We start from the raw sequence: 13,464 nt of genomic DNA, 5'->3' as shown, positions 1-13,464 counted from the left end.
CTCTCTCTCTCTCTCTCTCTCTCTCTCTCTCTCTCTCTCTCTCCCTCTCTCTCTCTCTCTCTCCTGGAGATGGAAAACTCTCCTCCTTCTTCCCTTGGACATCAGAACTCTAGGCTCTCTGGCCTTGGTACTCCAGGACTGACACCAGAGGACCTCTAGTTTCTCAGGCCTTTGACCTTAAACTGAGAATTACACCATCGCTTTCCCTGATTCTGAGGTCTTTAGACTGAGACTGAGCCACACTACCAACATCCTAGAGCCTGCAACTTGCAGACAGACTGTTGTGGGATGTCTCAGCCTCTACAATCAAATGAGCCAACTTTCTTAATAAATATCCTCTTATATATCTATGCAGTAGTCCCTCCTTATTCCAAGAGAATATGTTCCAAGACCACTAGTGGATGCCTGAGACCCCAAACAGTATCAAATTCTATATATACCACCTTTTTTCCCCTATAAATCATACCTATGATAAAATTTAATTTATAGTCATAGTAAAATATTAACATTAACAAATAATAAAATAGAAACATTACAACAATATAGTGTAATGAAAGTTGTGAATGTAGTCTCTCCCTCTCAAAATATCTTGTTGTACTCTACCTCAGATAATTGAAATCACAGAAAGCAAAACTGTTGATAGGGTGATGTATGCATGTTTATGTGTGTATGTGTGTGTGTATTGGTTCTGTCTCTCTGGAGAACCATGACTAATACATTATCTAAGGTTTATTAGTCTGTGCAATCAATGGAACTGTGATGTGTAGGATATAACAATATCACAATCATAGAACTATAGGACTAAAGATGTTATGATTTAAAAATCTCACTTTCAGGCAGGACCATAACCAATGCCAGAGAATTGAGATTCTATATAAAACTTTCAGGAAAAGTGATTTCATGACTCCTCTCAATAGTTTACTAATATTTGGGAAAAAACAGATGATATTAGGATTTTTCATGTATGTTTTTAAACATATGTAAAATTAAAATGTAAATATTTCAAAAGAACATCATTTAGAAAGTTAGGAATTCTACAAAGATGACCAAATTTATAATTAAAGGGTTTTTAAAACACATAAAAATCATAATTAACAAGCATAAAAAAAACATTTTCAAACTTTCCATTTTTTACTTTGCCATGGATCATTCCCCAAAAATGTCAATGTGAATAATTCTCTGCTTTTATGATCATTTACAGCAATTTTTGACATTTTTGATGTTTCCCACATTTTTGCATAAAGACAAGCTGTATCAGCATTGGGGTATTTGTTGAAAGTGCCTATTTCTGTATCCTACTTCACAGCTAGTGTATTGGTCAGTTCTCACACTGCTAATAAAGACATATGTGAGACTGGGTAATTTATAAAGGAAAGAGGTTTAATTGACTCACACTTCCACATGACTGGGGAGGCCTCACAAACATGACAGAAAGCAAAGGAGGAGCAAAGTCACATCTTACATGGTGGCTGGCTAAGAGAGCTTGTGCAGGTGAACTCCCATTTATAAAACCATCAGATTTCATGAGACTTATTCACTACCACAAGAACAGTATGAGGGAAACTGCCCCCCATGATTCAATTATCTCCACCTGGCCCCACCTTTGACACATGGGGATTATTACAATTCAAGGTGAGATTTGGGTTGGGGACCCAGCCAAATCATATCTACTAGTGAATCAAAAATGTTGGTACTGCCAGGTGTCATGGCTCATGCAGGTAATCCCGATACTTTGGGAGGCCAGTCAAGGCAAGAGGATTGCTTGAGGTCAGGAGTTCAAGAGGAGTCTGGGCAGTGTAACAAGACTGTCCCCACAAAGAAATTTTTTTAATTAGCGGGGCAAGGTGTCATGCGCCTATAGTCCCAGCTAACTGGGAAGCTGAGGTGAGAGAATTTCTTGAGCCCAGGAGCTTGAGGCTGCAGGGAGCCATGATTGTGCCACTGCACTCCAGCCAAACCAGCAGAGTGAGACTGTCTCAAAAACAAGTTGGTGCATTTTTGTACTCATTATCATGATATACAGTTCTTCATTATGTTTTCATTTGCACTGATTCTCAAGTGCTTGATTATGTATCTAGTACACAGTTACCACTCATTAAGTGAAATTATTTCCCAATAAAATGGCGAGCTCTTTTAGAAGGCTAGGACATGGCTATATTCTTTTCTGTATGCTAGGGAGGTATCAATGCAATAGAGATTCAAAATGTTGATTTTGAATTTCTTTGCAGCTTTATTATTTCTTCATATCTTTTTTCCTTAGCTTCTTCTAAATTATTTTTAACCCACTCCAAATTTAGTAGAACATGTTAAATTTTATACCTTATGTATTCACGTTTTTAAAATTCTCACTAAAATTTCTCTTCCCTTTCTCTATCCCTGATGATCCCTATTGTTCTTCTCTCACTTGGATCATTGCTTTATTACATCCTCCCACTGCTATTCTATTTTTTATGTCTTTCAACCCAGGGGTGGCTAGACAGGTAAATCTTGGGAAGAATATGAAGTAGTTGATGAGGTAGATGTTTCCACATCAAATAATCAATTGCCTGTGTATTTTTACATGTAAATTTTGCCACAGTTACTGATATGGTTTGACTGTGTCCCCACCCAAATCTCACCTTGAACTGTAATAATCCCAATGTACCAAAGGCAGTGCCAGATGGAGATAATTGAATCATAGGGGCGATTTCTCCCATACTGTTCTCATGGTAGTGAATAAATCTCACAAGAACTGATGGTTTTATAAATGGGAGTTCCCCTGCACAAGCTCTCTTGCCTGTCACTATGTAAGATGTGATTTTGCTCCTCATTTGCCTTCTGCTATGATTGTGAGGCCTCCTCAGCCATGTGGAACTGTGAGTCAATTCAACCTTTTTCCTTTATAAATTACCCAGTCTTGGGTATGCCTTTATTAGCAGCATGAGAACAGACTTAATACATTACTATCACTTTTCTGAATATGAGTTCATTAAAATAGTCGCTTGAACCTGGGAGATGGAGGTTGCAGTGAGTCAAGATTATGTCACTGCACTCCAGCCTGGGTGACAGAATGAGATTCCATCTCAAAATAATAATAATAATAAATAAATAATAAATAAAATAAAAACAGTTGATTCATCACAAAGTATACTCACATTTTTGTTTAATAATTATATATTTGAAATTTAGATTGTGTGTGTATATATATATACTTAAAAAATAATACACATTGGAAAAATATATTGTCCCTAGTTTTTCAACATTTTTACGTACAATTCAATGGAATTTTAGTGATATTCTGAGGTATACATTCCTAGTTATGTGCTAGGATAAACTACTGTAAGTGGAATTACTAGATCAAACAGTTTCCTCTTCCTCCTCCTTCTCCTCCTCCTTCTTCTTCTTCTCCTTCTTCTTTTTCTTCTTCTTCTTCCTCCTCCTCCTCCTTCTCCTCTTCTTCTTCTTCTTCTTCTTAATTTCTTGTTTTCCAAGAGATAGTAATCAAATAACCTTATTACTAAATATGTATTTACAAAGAAAATGATCACTCTGATGCAAAGTAATGTTTTTCAAGAGCAAATAATGAAAAGAATTTAGGGCTTACGCAGATGTTCTTTCAGCGTGTACAAGGTCCTGTGGCAGAATGAACCATCGTTTTTTGAGAAGCTGAAAGAGGGTTGAGTGAGAGTTGCTCAGAAAGAAGCATGCAGAGTGTTATGATGTATGTCTAGAGAGATGCATGGAAACCAGATCGTGCAGTGGCTTCTGGACCATGTTAAGGGTTTTGTTCTTTATTCTAAAAGTAACAGGAAGTCCATTATGAATTTTAAGCTGATGTCTTGGGGCATTCAACGTATGAGAATGGTATTTCAAAATGCTTTCTCCTGCTGCAATGCAAACTACTTTGGGGAAAATTTAGAATGACAGATGTGGACACCAATTCATAGTGAATGTATTTGATTCATATTTAAAAAGCAAATTGACAAAACAAGGTGAAAGACAGGATATGGGAAGTGAGGGAGAAGGAGATATCAATGTTGATGACTGGAATTTTACTTTATAGAATTAGATGGATAATAATCCAATGACTCAAATATGGAATATAGGATGACATCGATTGTTAAGTAGGTAATTGTATGACAGGAATAGTCTGGGGCTCAGGGGAGAGGATTGGACTAGAGATAGATTTGTGTGGGAGTGTTAGGTGTACAGACAGTGATTGAGTCTATGGGAGTTGATGAGATTGCCCAAGGACTGAATAGAAAGGGACATATGAAGAGAATCTTGGCTTGAATCTTGAGGACATCCAACAATTACCGACTGAATAAAGAAGAAAAGACTAGTAAAGAAGATGGAGAAAGAGGAGGAAAAGAAAATGACAAAAGTGTTCTGAGTAATAAAGACTATAAAGAGGTGAAAAAAGATGATGGAAAATGAAAACAGAATTTAAAACTATGAATATTACTGATGACCTAGTTGCATAGCACTTCAGGAGAGGTAAAAAGAGAAGTCCAATTGGTATTACTGGGAAGTGAGAGTTGAGAAAATAGTGCATAGAGATGACTGGTAGAAGAAATTTAGTTAGGAACAGAGGAGGGGAAACACAGTGTCTGGAGCATTATATGGGTCCTTAATTATTTATGTATTGACTTCAGATCAAGATATTTGTTTAAGCCTATTATTTACTATAAGGAGCAAATTAATGTCAAGTAGAGAAAGAAAAATTGATAATATGAGGAACCTGGGGAGACTCCACAGTACTGGAACAGCATTGGTCTTAGAAAGAGAAGCAATTCCGTGTTCTGCTTTGGAAGCCTCTCTTCACATATGTATTATATATTGCAGCTGACTCTATGTTAACAGTTGTATCTCCTTATGCTGTGAATTTATTACTTCTTAAATCTTTAATGCTATCAAGATTAGAAACTCAGAAAAATAGATGTAAAAAATCCACAGAAAATTTTTGGAATTTTCTATCCATCTATTACACTTTTCACCTGGGATTTAGTAGTTGTCTTACAGGCAGAATAAGTTACTGCCCAGAAACTTTTAGTTTAGTTTAGCTTAGTTTTTAATCTTTGGTCAACCACAGTTAATCTCAGACTTAGATACACACAGAAGTTACTAAGTGAGATTGTGTATATCCCATCACACCCTCTACAACACTGCATATTTATTTGGTTTTCCATTTTTGTCAGCTTGATGGACATTTTCTCATCTTCACTTCAATTAATCCCATTTTTTCCACTTTAACACAGAATTTAGAGTGAACGAAGCTTTATTTATCTTTCATCTTACTTCTAAGTAATAGCTAACATTTCCAGGTCTTCCTTATGTTGAATCAGTAAGAATGAAATGTTTCGACCTTGGGCAGAGTGACCCTGTGTTTTATCCTCTTAGCAAGTACCTGTCCTGTAGAGACAAAATATTTTAAAAAGATAGAACTTTCATTTTAAAAATTCACAAATTTCCTTATAAAATTCTGTATATTTTATGAAGAACTTTGAACTCATCGTGTCCTATTCATATTTTTTATCCCTAATGCCTAGTGATATTCAACAATGTGTGTTAAACATATAAGTGAATGAATGAATGGTTTGTGAATTGTTATGTCTAAATTGACATGGTTCTTGAAAAATGAACATGATGTTATTATTTCAGATTATTATTTTAATTGACCACTAATATAAATACTTAAAATATAAAATCATTCATTCTTACAATATTCTGTAGATATTATTAATCCCATTGGAAAAATGAGAAAATTGAGGCCTAGAGACTTTATGTAAGCAGTGCTAGTTTATTCAGATAGTAACAGGGGAACCTGGAAGTCGATAGTATATCTGACTCCAAAGTACATGATCTTTGCCACGTCACAAATGGTGATACATGTGTTTGGTCATAAAAACTCACAACAATGAGCATATTTATTTCCTATCATCAACTTCTACCCAGACAGATCTGTGGGATAGAGACACTATAATTTTAGGCGTTTTACTTGGATTTATCTTCTAGAGAGAACCATTCAGTTTTCTCTATGCATGGTGTACTATAGAGGTATGAAAAATGGGTCTTCAAGTAAGTTTTTTCTTGGAAAAAATAGAACTATATTTTAACACATTTAAGTACTAGTATTAGCTTATCATGCTAAAAATGTTGTAACTGAGTCAGAAACAATTCTATGTAAGCACAATATAAAAACTTGATAATAACCAAATAGTTGTCTGACCCCAAATATTTAACTCTAAGAAATCTAATTCTGGCTTTATTCCAAGGTGCTTTGGGAAGAGCTCACCCTGAATTATGCTATTAACCAATAGTTATCTTTTTTTTTCTGAAGTACACCATAGAACACCATCTTAATCTGGGACTTCAGGGCAACTTGACAATGAAAAAAAACATACACAGGCAACTTTCTGATCATTCAATGGCCTTCCTGTGACCTAGCCACAACCACTCTATTAATCTACTTTATCATGGGGATTAGTGGCGAAAAATCCTCATCCTTCCAGCGGGCACATCTGTTCCTAACTTTTCTTATCTCTCCATGTTCATTCCATGCGGTACATCTATGCTTCAATAGCCATGAATGTCTCTGCTTTTGAGAAGAAACTATTTTCTGTCGTTTTATTTCCATAGAAATTTTTTAAATAAAAAAATTGCTATTCTGTCCTTTCCTGTCTTATATATACTTCCAAATACATAGCATATTTGAGTTTCCTCAAAGACCACAACATACTGCTTTTCTGAGCAAGTTTTACAGCTGTGCAGCATTTACCAAGAGAAATCTGCTGTTTAAAGCCATGAATGATGCCCACCAGAGCACCACTTTTATATATGCTCTAAATAAATGCATGAATGTTTCTTCCTAGCATCTAAGATCAATGAAGTGTTTCACAAAATAATTCATGCTAGAGGCAATCTCTTTACCTCTGACTCAGGCACACTTAAAGCAAGAAGGAGGTGTGTTGGGTCTGGTTGATGGGGTGCCTGTCTTCTTCCGGCAGCCTGACTCAGACTGGGAACTGTGGTATAGGGAGCAAGGCCGTCTCATCGACACACTCCCTTCTCCCAAGTTTAGTCTAGGGATCACGCAAAAGGAAGGAGCTCCATGTTTCTCCTTCTTCTCTGGCCTCTGAACACAGGTAAACGTCTTCTAACTTCAATTATAGTGACAAACAGAAAATACACCAAAAAAAACACTAACCACTTCTGAATGACATATTTAATTTTAAGATTCATTTTTTTAAATTAAATACTTATTTTTACTAGTTTCCAAGATGTTTGAGTGAGATAGAATATTATTTACTTACGTTTTAATTTTTTTTAAATTAGAAATGTGGTGTTCTCTACATTTAAAAATAGTATAAAAAAGGAGAAAGTCATTATTGAAGACATCTATGCTTTCATGGTTCAGAGTTTTATATTCTTATAAATAGCTAAAAATAAGGTTATAATGGAAATACCGGTGACTTTTTGGCTAAGCACTTCATGTGATATTTGAGATTACATATATGTGTGTGGGTGTGAACATATATATGTGTGTATGTGTGCATATATGTATACACACATGCACATATTTAATACATTCATATATACACTAAAATATCAGCTACAAAGTAGCTTTTGATTATTTGTTTGTTTAAATGGCCAATAACTAATAAAAGGTTTTATATGACCAAGGAGCTCTTTTACAAATGTACAGGTTTATCACAAAGACACCAAAGTACTCCGTGGTCAGTTTCTTCTACAGCAAGGCAGGCTCACAGCTGAAACTGGTTTGAAGTTTGTTGGGCTGGAGTATTTTGATAAATGGTGATAAACGATTAAAATTGTTCAGTCTTTCCAAGCCTTAGCAAAATATGACAGTATATATGTCTCCAAGAGATTTATGTTTACTCTTACAGCTGGCTGTTCATAGCTGCACCATTCCTTCGGGAGGTCTGCAGATCTACAGAGGATGAGAGTGTTTCACAGCTGCAAGAGATTTAGATCTCTTTAAAGTACTGCTGGAGCTCCAGCAAACCAATGTTTCAAAAGAAAGTAAGGCTATGTGGTATTCATAAGCTTCCCAGCCTTAACCTGGGGAAGCTCACCTGTCAAAGCCTGCTTACTAAAAACTTCGCTGAATTGTTAGCTGACATTACAAAATGTCTAAAATGTCATCATGTGTAGCAAACAAATCCCTGCATTTCCACATGTTGTTCCTGGGGCAAGTGAACAGCAAAACGCAACAACATACTGAATAAAAGCATGTTCATCAAAAAATTCAGTTGTCTATGAGGAAGATGTGATGTGGGAGGAAGTGGCTATATCATTGTTACAGGAGGGGAAGGCTGGGGGAGGAATGAGGGAAGGAGGCAACTGTCTGTTGGATGTCTCTTATGTACCAGCAAGGTGGACTCCCTGTCCCATACCCTGCTCTGTGGTGGGTCCAGCACTCTGTGGTGAGAACAAACAAAAAAGAAAGGAGAGATGGCCAAGCAACAGGCTGCCAGGATTCATTATACTTCTACAAAACCAGAAGAGGAAAGAGTATCTACACATTCCTAGCCCTGGTTCGTTTCTGGGATTTCCTTTCAAGCAGAGAGGCAACTGCAGGGACCAGGCAACTTGGCTATATTACTACACAGTTTGCAGTTTAACATTGACGCTGACTGGGGTTAGCAAAAGAAAAGACAAAGCAGGCAACCAGTAGGACTCATTTCTTCTGTAGAAGGCAATTTAATCAATGTATACACATCACATTTTTGCTTCATGATCTCATTCTTAATCTATATCACAAGTGATTCCCAAACTTACATTAGAACTTCTTCCTTTTTAATGTTATAATAATTTATTGTTTGGAAGCAACAATAGCTTCCAAACACTGAGTCCCTGAATTACGAGTGTTTAATCACCAGGCAGTGAAGGAGGACTGCCGGCTTCTGTTGCTGTGGAAGAACCTTAGCCTCGCCACTGACAGCATGGCTAAGAGCAGAAAAGAGTACACACTCTATGCAGGCAAGCAGATTCCAAAGGAAGGGGGCCACGGCTGACCTGCTTGTCACCATGCATTAACCATTCCTACAAGATATTCTTCTTTCTGTGAAGGTAGGTAAATAAAGGAAACATCAGAAATTACTCCATGCCACCCATATCCAAGTACAATCTCTATAGTAGATACAATTAAACTAAAATTACACAGAAAGACTGAGTATAAAGTGTTGAACATTACTATGTAAAATAACTACAAAAAACTAAGGTGATAATGTTAATACTCAAAAAAGAAAAACTAGAGGAAAAGAACTTTATCTGAAACAGGGGAATTTTATGTCACAAAGTATCCTGTTCAAAATAAGATAGTTAATACTGCCACCTACTAAATAGTATAGATCACAATCCATTATTAAAAAAAAAAAAAAAAGCAGATTAAAATAGAAGGACAATTGCCAAGAACACAATGACAATATCAAACATCCTGTGGATCAATTATCAACTAACTAAATATGCAAAATAAATTAGAGGACATCAAATGCCATAAAAGAATGATTCAATAGATTCTCAACAAAGAATATGGCTTATTTTCAAATATCCACAATATAGCTATAATTTTTTAAAAACTTCATTTAGTACATCATTAAAACGTCAACAAATTTTCATACTAGTAATAGCCTAGGCCACATTCCCTGAGAAATTAATACAGTAAAATTAGGAATTAGCATAATAAATGTTTTCACAAGGAAAATAACAGTAATAACACAACTATTTAAAATTTTTTCTAAAGAATAAAAACACGTTGCAAAAGAACCCCTGGGTTCAAAAGGATTTGAAAGGATGTCATGGAAATTGAAGGCTAGTTAGAAAATAACAGTGAGAGTGCCAGAGAGTGACACTGGGGGTCAGGGGAGGGGACATGAACTGGGAAAAATGTATGGCCTTTAATGTTTGCATTTTTGTTCAAGAAATAACTAAAATAAATGAAGCGATAACTCAAGAAATCAGGGGTAAAAACACAAAACAAATGCCAGGACCACAGGAAGAAGGATATAATAGAAATAAAGATAAGAAAGGATTGAGACCCTGGAAACAAAATGCAATGAGTCTTTTCGGGAGCAAAAGGAGTTTTTAAAATTAGTATTTTCTAAAACTGAAAACTAAATATTAAAAACATTAAGATTCTTCTTATCCACAGGGTGCCTGATAATCCTATTAGTAAAATTTCTTCAGTATTAAGTGATGTTCTGCCATTGTGTGTGTGTGTGTGTTTGTGTATGTGGTGTTCATATGTGTGAGCGTGTGTGTGTATATTCCAAAATGCAAATTAACATCAGGAAAATGTACTTTTATTCCTGTAATGCACTTTTAAGATTATATGATTCAATAAGAACTAGTAATTCGGCTGGGTGAGGTGGCTCACGCCTATAATCCCAGCACTTTGGGAGGACGAGGCAAGCGGATCACCTGAGGTCAGGAGTTTGAAAGCAGCCTGACCAACATGGAGAAACCCTGTCTCTACTAAAAATACAAAATTAGCCAGGCGTGGTGGCTCATGGTTGTAATCCCAGCTACTCGGTAAGCTGAGGCAAGAGAATTACTTGAACCCAAGAGGTGGAGGTTGCGGTGAGCCAAGATGGCGTCATTGCACTCCAGCCTGGACAACAAGAGTGAAACTCCGTCAAAAAAAAAAAAAAAAAAAGAAGAAAAAGAAGAACCAGTAATTCTCAGTGTTTAATAGATGTTTGGGTTACATGCTGGGTTGAGAAGGGCAATAAAAAGTAATAATTCATTTTAACTCAAAGCAAGACCATCAAAAATAACTTAGTTCTGAAAACAATGATTATTTGTGTTTTTGTTTATTATTTGTGTTGCTAGAATATTTTAAAAGTTTATTGTTTATACCAAATCAAATTTTTAGTGCCGATAATATTATTCCTTCAACAACTGTCTGTGAAAGAGCTGCTATGAGAAAAGTACTGGGTAAGCAATGATGAACAAAAGCTGACATGGTTCCGGACCTCATGGAGCTTACAGCCTACAGGACAAGAAATCTATTCATCAAACATTGCATAAACAAATATAAAAGTATTACATGAATAGCTACTATTCAAAATCATAAGATTATGTAAAAAGGAGATTTGATATAATCAGGCAAATCAGGGAAGTCTTTCCTAAGGAAGCAACAGTTTTGCAGAGATTTGGGAATTAATGATATCGAGTCAATCAGCAGGTACAAAGAACTCCAGGCAGAGTAATTATCATATTCATAGGCACCGTGGCAAGGAGGGACTAGACCTTTCTGTAACTAGAGAGTGTGGCTGGTGTCCACTGAGGGAGTCAGAAAGTATCTGGTATATAGTGAGGGAAAAGAAAGACTCTGAAGTCTCTGCCAGGGTCTTAGCTTCTTACAGAAGAGCCATGGAGATTAAATAAACTTTAGAAACAGAGTGTGTGTGGGTTTGAGAGAGAGAGAGAGATTGATCAGATTTGTGCATTAAAAATGTTCTGGCTACAGTGTTTGCATAGAGATTGTGGGGAAGAAACTGTGGGGCTAGAGAGACCAGTTAGGAGACTGTTTTGTGAGTCCTTGTGCCAGCTGATGGCGACATGGCTGGAGCACTGGAGACAGAGTTCAAGAAATGTCCATCAGCATCATCTAACCAACGTTCCAATTCCGTACAACCTGTTTATTTACAGTTTTGTAGAATAAAACAAGGAATTACTCACTCCTAGAAATTTATGATGAATACAAGTAAAAAGATGAGTCAAAGAGAATAGATGAAATTTGAATTTCTTTTTCTTTTTCTTTTCCTTTTTTTTTTTTTTTGAGATGGAGTCTCACTCTGTCACCCAGGCTGGAGTGCAGTGGCACCATCTCGACTCACTGCAACCTCCGCCTCCCACGTTGAAGCGATTATCCTGCCTCATCCTCCTGAGAAGCTGGGATTACAGGCACGCACCACCATGCCTGACTAATTTTTGTATTTTTAGTAGAGACGGGGTTTCACCATGTTGGTCAGGCTGGTCTCAAACTCCTGACTTCATGATCTGCCCACCTCAGTCTCCTAAAGTGCTGGGATTACAAGCATGAGCCACCAGGCCTGGCCCTGAAATTTGAATTTTAAGTGATCATCTCCAGAGATACTTTTCAAAATGTTGTTTTAGGATAAGACTTCTGAAAAGAGCTTAGGAGTCATTTGATTGATTTATTTACTTATTTAATTACTTTGTAGATATAGGGTCTCATTTTGTTGTCCAGGCTAGTTTCAAACTCTTGGCTTCAAGCGATCTTCCTGCCTTGGTCTCTCTAAGTGCTGGGGTTACAGACCTGAGCCTCTGTGCCTGGCCAGGAGCCTCATTATTAAATCATACCATGTGAAAGGGAGGCAAAGCAAGATGGTAGATTAGAAGGCTGCATCAATCTTACTCCTCATACCCACCCCCTGCCGTGAGGACACCAAGTTAACCTACACAGAAAATAAAAACACCTTCATAAGCTTCATCAGGTAAGCACTCACAGTACTTGGTTTTAACTTCATATCACTGAAAGAGGCACTAAAGAGAGAAAAAACAGCCCTGAATCACCAATGCCAACCCACCTTGCTTTCCCCACCCCCAACAGCAGCTCTAGAGTAGAAAGGAAACCCAGACCAAACTAGCTGATGCCTGCCCAAGGAGGGAGCATTTAAACCAGCCCTAGCCATGAGGGAATTGCAGATGCCAGTGGTCCGAACTTGAGTTCCTGCAAACCTCGCCACCAAGGGCCACATCACTCTGTGTCTCCAAGTAAACTTAAAAGGCAGTCTAGGCTATAAGGACTGCAACTCTTAGGCAAGTCCTAGTGCTAAACTAGGCCCAGAGATAGTGCACTGAGGAGGGTATGTTACACACTGAGAAACCACCTGGGGCAGCTATGGGAGTGCTGGCATCACCCCTCCCTCGACCCCAGGCTGCACAGCTGAAGACTCCAAAAGAGAACGCTTCCTTCTGCTAGAGGAAAGGAGAGGGAAGAGTGGAAAGAACTTTGCCTTGTATCTAGGATACCAGCTCAGCCACAACAGGGTAGAGCCCTGGTCAGAGTCTTGAGGTCCCTATTGCAGGCCCCAGCTCACAGACGACATTTCTAAACATACCCTGGACCAGAAGGAAAGGATCCAATCCTGTTGGCATTCATCACCTGCTAATTGAAGAGCCCTTGGTCCCTGAATAACCAGCAGTGATACCCAGGTACTACACTGAGTCCTTTGGGTAGGCCTTGAAGACTTAACTGCCTTCCTGTGAGACTCAGCACATTACCAGCTCTGGTGGCTACTGGGCAAAACTTCTGCTTAAGAAAAGCAGAGGGAAAAGTAAAGGGAACTTTGTCTTGAGCATTAGGTACCAACACTGCCACAGTGGGGGAGAGTACCAATTGGGCTCTTTGGGGGTCCATGATTTCAGATATTGACTCTTGGACAGTATTTCTGAACCTGCCTGGGTCATAGGGGAGCCCATTGCCCTGATGAG

This window comes from Mandrillus leucophaeus, unplaced genomic scaffold (assembly GCF_000951045.1).
Source record: "Mandrillus leucophaeus isolate KB7577 unplaced genomic scaffold, Mleu.le_1.0 Scaffold181, whole genome shotgun sequence".
Taxonomy (NCBI): Eukaryota; Metazoa; Chordata; class Mammalia; order Primates; family Cercopithecidae; genus Mandrillus; species Mandrillus leucophaeus.
This window is presented reverse-complemented; position numbering follows the sequence as displayed.